General features: G+C 35.2%; 1 protein-coding gene across 1 annotated transcript in view; it reads left to right on the top strand.

Moving 5' to 3' along the window:
• Nucleotides 1-9272: 9272 nt before the first annotated feature.
• The window catches only part of Idh (isocitrate dehydrogenase [NADP] cytoplasmic), a 295030-nt gene continuing 294613 nt past the window's right edge, over nt 9273-9689 (top strand). The window contains exon 1 of the mRNA XM_090402020.1: nt 9273-9335. The gene's annotated coding sequence lies outside the window, so the exon portion shown is untranslated. The remainder of the gene's footprint in view (nt 9336-9689) is intronic.

The raw sequence follows: 9689 nt of genomic DNA, 5'->3' as shown, positions 1-9689 counted from the left end.
CAGGTATGGTTTGAGCGATCTGGTGAGTATTGCCATGTCGTCCGCATAAAATGCCATGATGGTTGATGTCGTACTTGGGACATCAGAGATAAAAATGTTAAAGAGTAGTGGTGATAACAGGGAGCCTTGTGGGACACCTGCTGTAATTCTTCTTGTAGTTGATCTGAGTCCACGAAGTTTCACTTGAAATTTTCGGTCTTTTAGGTAAGAGTCTATAATTTGAATGAGGTTTAGTGAGTATTTTGCAGTAATTAGTTTGTGGATGAGGCCTTTGTGCCACACTTTATCGAAGGCCTTTGCCACATCTAGGAAGATTGCACCTGTATGCTGTCTCCAGTTGTATCCAATAGTGATGTATTCTATGAGTCTGTGGATTTGTTGGGTTGTACTATGTCCAGTTTTAAATCCAAATTGTTCTTTTGGGATTACACCCAGATTCTCTGTTTCAGTTTGGAGGCGTTTAAGAATTACTTTTTCTGCTATTTTCCCCAGGCTCGACAGGAGGCTGATAGGTCTGTAATTCTGGGGGAACTGAGGCGCCTACCCTGGTTTGTGTATAAGGATTACATCTGCTTGTTTCCATCGAGTGGGAAAATAATTGAGTCTTAGCATAGCATTAATGATTGCCACAAGATGCATTACTGTTTTATGAGGAAGTACTTTAATAATTTTGTTTGAAATCTGATCAGGACCTGGTGCTTTTCTGTTATTGAGGTTCTTGATAATTTGGTGTATTTCATTTGGTGTAGTGTAGTTTGAGTTGTCACGGGTAGCGGGATGACGAAGTGCATAGCGTACTTGCTTGTGGATTTTTTCAATGAAGCGCAAGTCCGCATGAGTGTAGTTTGGTTGAAATTGCAGCTCCAATGAGTCTGCAAAAGCTTCAGCTTTTTCATCGTCTCGGTAGACTATACCTTTTTCTCCATGTATTGGTTTTATGTTGAGGTGATCGCTGCGAAGGGCTTTAGTCATCTTCCATAGCGAGTTATCTTCAATGCTTAAGGAGCTTAGTTTTCTCTCCCATTGCTGATTTTTATGGTCTTTGATTGCATATCGGACTAGGTTTATTGCTCTGTTAAGCTCTTTTTTATCCTGGGGTGATAGTGTTGAATGGTACCGTCGCCTAATTTTGTTTTTGCTTCGGATAAGTTTTAGGAGCTCTTCAGGGAGCAGGTTAGTTTGGGTTGGAACGGTGACGGTGACGGTGGAGGCTGTTGTAAGGCCAGATTGGATTGTTCTTTCTAGTTTATTGATCGCTATGTCTACTTCTTTGGGTGAGGAGATAGTTGGAACAGGGTGTGGTGTTACTGAGAATTAAGTTGAGCTTCTTGAGGTTTATGTAGGATTGTTCGGGAATGGTTACTGCTTCTCCGCCAAGGCTAAGCAGAACTGGATTGTGGTCGGAGCTAAGATCATTAATAACTTGCAACTTGAAATGATATGGGGTGTTTCTGAAAATGGCGATATCTAGCATATCAGGCCTGCCCATTGGTCCATAGTGAGTTGGTTCGACAGGACCTGCTATGGTGATGTTTCTTGACATAGCAAATTTGTGTAGGCTCTTCCCGTTGTTGTTGGTGTTTCTACTATTCCATGCAGGGTGTTTTGCGTTTAGATCTCCTGCCACTATTGTTGCTTCGTTTGTGTCAAGGAGTTGGGAGAGGTCTGAGGCTAGAAGTGATTTGCCTGGAGGGTTGTAGACTGAATATAGTTTTAAACTGCCTGTGTTTTTTGTTTGTATTTCAATTCCTGTTTCTTCCAGGTTTATGGTTGCTGATTTCTTGATCTCATTGAATCTAATGCTATTTTTAACAAATATAGCAGTTCCGCACACTCTGGCATTAAGTCTATCTGATCTTAGTAGTGTGTAGTACTTTATTTTGGGGTTGTCACAAGGTCTAAGGTGCGTCTCATTGACCAGAAGGATGTCTATCTTGTATCTTTCAGTAAATTCTTTTAGTTCTAGGAGGTTGTTTTTTAGCCCGTTAGCATTCCAATAAGCAATCTGTAGTGAATTATTTAAATTGACCATGTTATCCATTAATCATAGAGAAGATGACTTGTGTGCTTTTGAGGAATTTATTGGTGTCAGCCTGACTGGGATTTGTTTTGCTAAAGGTTGTCAACATTTCTCCTAGTGTGGCAGCTAGGATTGTTGCAGTGGCTTGGTTGCAAGATGCCGGTTTATTATTAGTATAGACGGCAGAAGCATATGACTTTTCAGAAGTAACAACCCGCGTTTTGCTTTCTGGTGTAATTCTCTTCTGATTGGGCATGGGTAGAACCTCTCTAGTTTTCTGCAGGTTGAGTGGATAAATTCAGCATCCCTTGTAATTTGCTGGGTGTGGGCCGCCACAGTTTGCACACTTAGCAGGTGTGGTTCGTGGCTTGACGCAAGTGTGCGAAGGGTGGTTGTTGCCGCATTTGACACATTTGAATTTTGCTTTGCATAGCTTTTGTGCATGTCCATACTTTTGGCAGCGATGGAATTGACCAGCTGAAGCCTTTCTTCTGAGAGGCTCAATCTTGATGACCAAACTGCAAACTACTTTAAGATCGTAAATCTCTTTATGCTCTTTACTGATCTCAACCAGGACCAGAGGCATAGGGCGCTTGTCCGATCGGTACATCCGTGAAATTTTAATCGGCTCTAGGCCTTGTGATTTCAGATCAGTAGCTATTTCTTCGGCCGGAATGGTCTCAGCCAGCCCTCTAATTACTACTTTTAAGTTCTTTTCGCTTTTAAGCTGAAATGTGTGATAAGGAGCATTGAGATCATCCAGCAATCTGGTGAGTTGGCGGTAGTCAGAAATACCTTCAGGTTGGATTCGGATTCCTTCATCTGTGCTCTTTGCTGATGTAAATTTGATGTTTACGTTCATCTTGGTTGTTATTGATGACCATTTTTCTTTGGTTCTCAAGATTATAGGTGGGATCCTCTCTTTAGGTTGTGTCCTGGATTCGGTCTCTATTCTTACGTCAGGCTGTGCTGTTAACTCCATTGGAGTTGTTTTTTCCAGGGATTGAAGGACTATTTCAGGCTCTGTTGCTGGCGAATCTTTCTTACGTTTTTTCCTGCTGACAACCTGATAATCTAATGAGTTATCTGAGTCCACTAGGGTCTGATCATTAATCGGTGACATGATCTCTCTAATGTTATCTTGAGAAGTGCAGGGGAGAGGGTCAGGGGATTGGCAGTCCTCTGTTTCTACCTCCTCAACCTGGTGGATTGCCACCTTACCTGGCCATTTCCTTTGTAGCAGGCCTCCTACATGTTTAAAGATAGCCAATAGCTGTTTAAAATCAAGCTCGTCATATGGAGACTCCATAGTTGAGAGAAACTAACAGCTTCCCAGGTAATCCTGTAGACTGAGAGTCTACTAGCAAATCCCGTAGACACACTAAGGTGTCTACCAGCAATAAGATGTGGCGATATAAAATACAACAATGGCGATACTAGCGGCAGTAGGCCTAGCGTATCGCCCTTGTAAATTCAATAGACTTACCTCGGTAAACCAGTATTGAAAATAAAGTGCCTGTTTATGGCAGCAAGTAATTAACTGATATTATTAATGTATATGAGCATAAATCTCTAAAAAACATATCAGTCAAATTCACAATTCACCATCAAAAATACACGGCACGAAACACTAACACGCGAGACGCCATCTTTTTCCCTCATTTAATGATGTCTAGTTGCCATTGGCATTAATTTGTTTTTATATGCTGTATTCCAGAGGGCGCACGTACACTCGTCTGTGTAACAGGAAGTGTTTCGTCAACTTCGGTATCTTGCAGCAAGACTTATTCTTATTAGCGTCCTTTAAGGAAGTTTAATCATTTGCTTTCTTAGTTAAGTTTTGTAGGGGTTTTTTTTGTTTGTTTGAAGAAATAAACTAACATGGACAAAACAAAGTGTAAGTTTTTTTTCCTCCTCGTTTCCTGTTTTACATTAATTTCCGAAGGTTTTTAGTAGAGTTGCATGCCAGGGGAGTGGGATAAAAATTTAAAGAGCTGAGGAATAGAGCGACCTTTGCAGTCTTGAAACACGTTTTTTTTTTTCTCTCTCTTTTTAAGACTGTAAATCCTTTTACCGTGTTGAAATATATTGCCTGTATAGTGCACAATCTCTCATTTTTTGATCCTTTCAAAAGGGTTAAGATATTTATTTTGGATTGATACGAATTAGTTTAAATAAATAAATAATAAGTAATCTAAACTTAGAATATTTATTTATTTGCTTTGAAATAATTTGCTTTCTGAATTCTAGATTTCGAATCCTATATTAACCGATTCCACTACAAACCATTTTCATTCATCATGAAGATTTATTCAATCATTTTTAGGTGTAACCTGCTCCCCCCCCCTACCCAACGATCAGGATTTTTCCCTTCCACGTACGAACCCGATGGAGAATACATGCAGTTTACATTCTCTAGCGCAAAGCAGTCAAATGCCTTGTGATCAGCCTAAGCGTACCAGGTCGGAGCTCCGTTGCTCTCTCCAGGACGAAGAGGGGCTAGCGGGACATGAAAAAATGAATGACTGCTCCTTGTTCTCTGGCACTTTAAAAAAAAAAAAAAAGTAATAATATTTAGCACTACACCACTGATTATTTTAGTCTGAAAACAGACTTAATCGTAGTTATGGCAGTGTCTGATTATTTTAGTCTGAAAACAGACTAAAATAATCAGACACTGCCATAACTGCGATTCTTCGTTATGTGGATCATGACTCAGGTCAGTGTTTCTCAACGTTTTTTGGATCATGCCCCACCTCAACGTCTCAAAGATTTTGATGCCCCTCCCCACCCCTCTAGCATAATAGTCAGCCAAGTTATGAAAAAAGAATAATATAAATATGTACATGTACATTTTCTAATTGTCCCCCCCCCCAAAAAAAAAAAAAAAAATTCAAATTTCCCACGTTGAGAAACACTGATTTAGGTTCATGGTCAGTGTGCAACTGATTACATAGAGACTACGATTCGTATGCATTGCATTGTACATTTGTAAGTTAGCACTTTTAAAAAATGAAGCTTAGGTTTGAACTTAAAAGCTGAAAACAGACTAATGTAAAAGCCTCAGAAGTAGTAATATTAAAAATATATGATGAAAGATGAAATCTATTTCACCGTTTTTAAGTTCTAGATATGAACTCTTTAATGTATTTTTGACTTTGAATCTTTACAAGTTTTATTGTGACATTTTTCATTAAACATCACATCATTCATTACCGAATCTATTCTTTGTTCATGTTGTATCGCTTAAATCATATCCTGTCATTTTTATGTTTTTAGACTTTCTTAACTTATATCTCAGGTTTTGATTTTATTTATTTATTTTTTTAAAAGGTTAAATGGGATTCTATCTCATTATTTTACTCACCATCTACAATTTCGACTTCAAGTTTTAAAGATCGTAACTGCCAAAAATACAACAATGTATTTACAATGGCAATAACACCTATATATGATTATTTCATTGATTATTTTTATTATTTAAAAGAGCTGCAGTCAAAAAAGAAAACGCGTTCTGATCCAAGGGTGCTCCATAAAAATAAAAATTTGCTCATCTCTGTATATCTAAAATTATAAAAGAATCGACATGAACCATAGGTTCACAGAGAATATCAAGTCCTCATAAATATTTCACTTATTTATTATTATTTTTTTTCTTTTTTCTGTAGCACATTCTTTCAGTGATTCTTGAAACTTTCGAACCCTATTTACATGAATCGTTTCAAGAACTTTTGGGTTCCTGACCCTATGTTCGATTGCGCTTGTTTTGCAATATGATGATTTTGCCATTGGCAGAATTTAATCATTGCGAAATAAAATTGATTACAATGCTTGTTTATAGAGAATTCCGGAGAAAGCAAACAAACTTTGATTTTGAAACAAACAAATGATAGTCGATTTTTAGGTACGGTTCGCGAAACGCGCAAAAGAACGTATAAGAGTCGTTTGTTCATTCGTCCGATCCCGAGTTATTCCTTGACTCATTTCGGACGAATTTTACTGTAATTTGATATTTCTGTTTCTTACAAATAATGGCTGTCATTTCAGTGTTTCTTTCAATAGGAGACTATTTGCAGGAAATAAACAGACAAAACTTATCGAAATAATAATAATAAAAACTTCGCACTGGCTGGATATTAAAATCTGGGATTTAGGATACATACGAGAAGAGGCCTCTGATTCATTTGTAGTTGGAGCATGTTATTGGCTAGTGATTCGTTGTTATTAATTATTTCAACACGGGTGGATGGAAAGGAAATTATTATTATTATTCCTGACACCTCCAAGGAGTACGAAGACTCATCGGTATTTAGAATCTGTTAAAATTTAGTTGGTTCAGAATTATGTCAAAGCAGTGTTACATATCTAGAGTTTATAAAAAAACTAACAAAATTTTTAACTATAATTAACCGACTCAACTTGACAAACGCATTGGATTTTTATAGTGGTACCAAAATTCTTTACATAATGTAAATTTATCACGGACATCGTTGATTACTCTAAAATAACAATATTTGATATTTCTATTATATGCGACACCGAAATTGTAGATCGATCTCAAATTTAGCACTGATGAATACGCTGCAGTCTTATATATAATCAGTAAGAATTAACTCTATCGTCAAATGTTCTACGGTATTGGCAGTAATTTTAGTTATTTTTCTTATATGTTTTGAAAGAAAGCTCTGAAACGATATTACATCATCCAAATCATGACTGCAACGATGGACTGTCCATTCCCAAAGTTTGGAAATATTGCGATTTTCTATTGCATCAAATAAAGGAATCCCTCAATTAATGCGTTTTCAATTAGTCCGTCATTTTTTTTTCTTTTTCTATACCCAAATGCAATTAATGCGACTCTAAAATTCGATTAGTGCGCCTATATACATCTTTAAAATAAATGTTACAGATTTAAAAAATATTTCTATCTATACATTTTTTATGGCTAACTATTTAAAAAAATCACTCACCAGGATGAAATAGTTTAGTTACCGATTTAAAACATTTTACGAAGTTATTTTTTTAATGACGTACAGTACTACACTATTTTCCATGTACACTATGTTCCAAATTTAACGCCAAAATTTGTCGTCTGCTAATTGCATAGATATTAGGATATTACGATGTATTATATATCTAATGTCTCCTTTGCAACTGTTTCCTTACTTTTTTATTTTAAATATTTTCTCAACCTTTAATCTGAATAAAAGAATTAGTGAGCAAAAATGCGGAAGTGTAAAAAAGATAATTCGAAAAGTAATCTCATTGGAAGAAAAACTTGAAATAATAAAGAAAAATGAACAAGGCGAATTCAGAGCAAAAATAAGACAAGATAGGATATTCACAAAATGGGTGAATCAACTATAAGAGCAATTTTAAATAAAGCTGCTGAATACAAAGAGAAAGGTAAGGTTGCTTCAAGTTCATCATGCATGCAGACAACTCGAAATCAAATATTATGATGATTGAATTAGAGAGACTTCTTTTTATATGGATCGAAGATTGTAACCAAAAACGGATCCCGCTAAGCACTAACCTTATTGAATCAAAATCATTATCTCTTTGCAACCTGGAAAGAAAGGACTATCAATGATGGAAAAGAATTCCACTCTAGTGCTGGGTGGTTTGAGCATTTCAAAAAGAGAAATAGCCTATATAATGTTTGAATCACAGACGAAGCTGCAAGTGCAGATAAGGTGGTGGGCGCAAATTACCGTCAGTTGTATGAAAAAAAAAAAAAAAGAATAGCCGCCAAACTACTTTAGTTCAGTCCTTTTTTAAGTAGAATAATAAATTTATATTCTGAATATGTTTTATTGTATTTCCGCTTCATGGATTAAAAAAGAAATTTGAGGAACGAATTATACTTTTTAAATATAATAACTTATAGGTTATGTTAATTGGGGATAAAAATCCCTTATTGTTTTTCAGCCAGTAAGCGAAACTAAGATCGAAAACTACGACCTGAACGTTTCATGCCGACGAACTCGCTTACTGGCTGAAAAACAATAAGGGATTTTTATCCTCCATTAACATATCAACCTCGCCAGAAAAAAAATAGCCTTTTGGCTTTCCATCGTAGTTATAACTTATAGGTTATTATATTTGATTAGTCCGTTTTCGATTAATACGGCAGTTTTAAAGAGCGCATTAATCGAGGGATTCCTGTACTTATTTTTTTACCCCCCCCAGGTTTAGTGTAACGTTTAAAAGTTTAACAGGTTTAGCGTTAACTTTTAAACCTGACACCCGCCACAGTATCTAAAAAGAACCATTGTTACAGCAATAGTGATAACCTGTTATATTTGAATTACCCCATTGTTCTCTTATTTTAACACTGACGATGGGTTAAAAAAGAAACAAAACTGGAAACGAAAACAGTATTTGTTATAAAACGATCATTTAAGTAGTTTGACTTCATCGTGCTACTACCTTTTTTATTTCAAGTAAGTAGTTGATCTTGTTAATCGAGTTCTCAGTTCTACCTGAAGAAGAAGAGGTACGATTTTCGCAAGCTACTGATCTCCGATAACTCTCATATCAACAAGCCGATTGGCGAGAAAAAAAGACGTCGAACACGTGATACTGCACTAAGAAGATAAAACTATACAAAGTTTGAAAAAAAAAAAAAAACCATATACAGTAGTTGACGATAAAAGCCATAAAACAATAACAAATCTTGTTTGTTTTTAACCAAATAGACAACAGTAATAAACAAAATATTATGTTAGTATTAATAAACAAAATACATGTAGGATTATGTGACCCGATGTACATCATTTAAAATATTTTATTCACCTTAAGAGAAAGAGCAAACTACGAACATTAGTTGTTTATCCTGAGGAACTTTTTCATGTAATGCCAAACTTTTATTTTAAAGTTCGACAAAATTATCATCGTCAATCAATGTAATCTAAATTTATGTAATACCAATGTTTCATGTTTTGTTTTTACTACTATAATTTACATAGTGTATGTTTAATGCATGTAATTTGCTGTTTTGTAAAAATATTACCTATGCAATTCACAACCATCTGTAACAAATTGTAATTGGACTAATACAAGTAATAAACGTTATTATTATCATAAAACAAAGTTTAGATATGATATCCGTTGCTTTTAAATTTTCATTCATAAAATAAACAATTACGCGTGACAGCAAGAGCTGTATTTTTTCTTTTTTTAATAATAAAGGTAATTTAAGTTATTGTTCGTTTGAGGTCTTTCAGTACCTCACTCATGTCGATACAAAATCGATTGCGGAGCAAAGGAAGCCACGAAACGATATATATCGACCATGATTATAGTAATGGTAATTTAAAGAATGATATTTTGTTGTATGTTTCAAAATCAAAGTTTTACCTGTAGACATAGTATTACAATTGTTGTTTTTGATATCATAGATCCCATGTATTCGCATAAGTGATATTTTGCTATATCTTTTTTATATGTTTAAAAATTGGAAATTTAAAATTTTAAAATTAATTATTTTAAAATATTTAATTTTTTTTTTAATAATCAGGTTTAAACCATGTCAGTAAAAAGAAAACAAAGGGATTGCAAACTGACAGATAATTTGAAAAAAGAGTATCCATTTATTAAGGAGTATGAACAGGAGGGATATATTTCATGTACAATCTGTTTGGGAAAATTTTCTGTGACCTCT

The sequence above is a fragment of the Typopeltis vanoorti genome, chromosome 12, assembly GCF_054136105.1.
Source record: "Typopeltis vanoorti isolate ZY-2024b chromosome 12, IOZ_Tvanoo_1.0, whole genome shotgun sequence".
Lineage (NCBI taxonomy): Eukaryota > Metazoa > Arthropoda > Arachnida > Uropygi > Thelyphonidae > Typopeltis > Typopeltis vanoorti.
The sequence above is the reverse complement of the archived record's forward strand: the minus strand, read 5'-3'. Positions and strand labels throughout refer to the sequence as shown.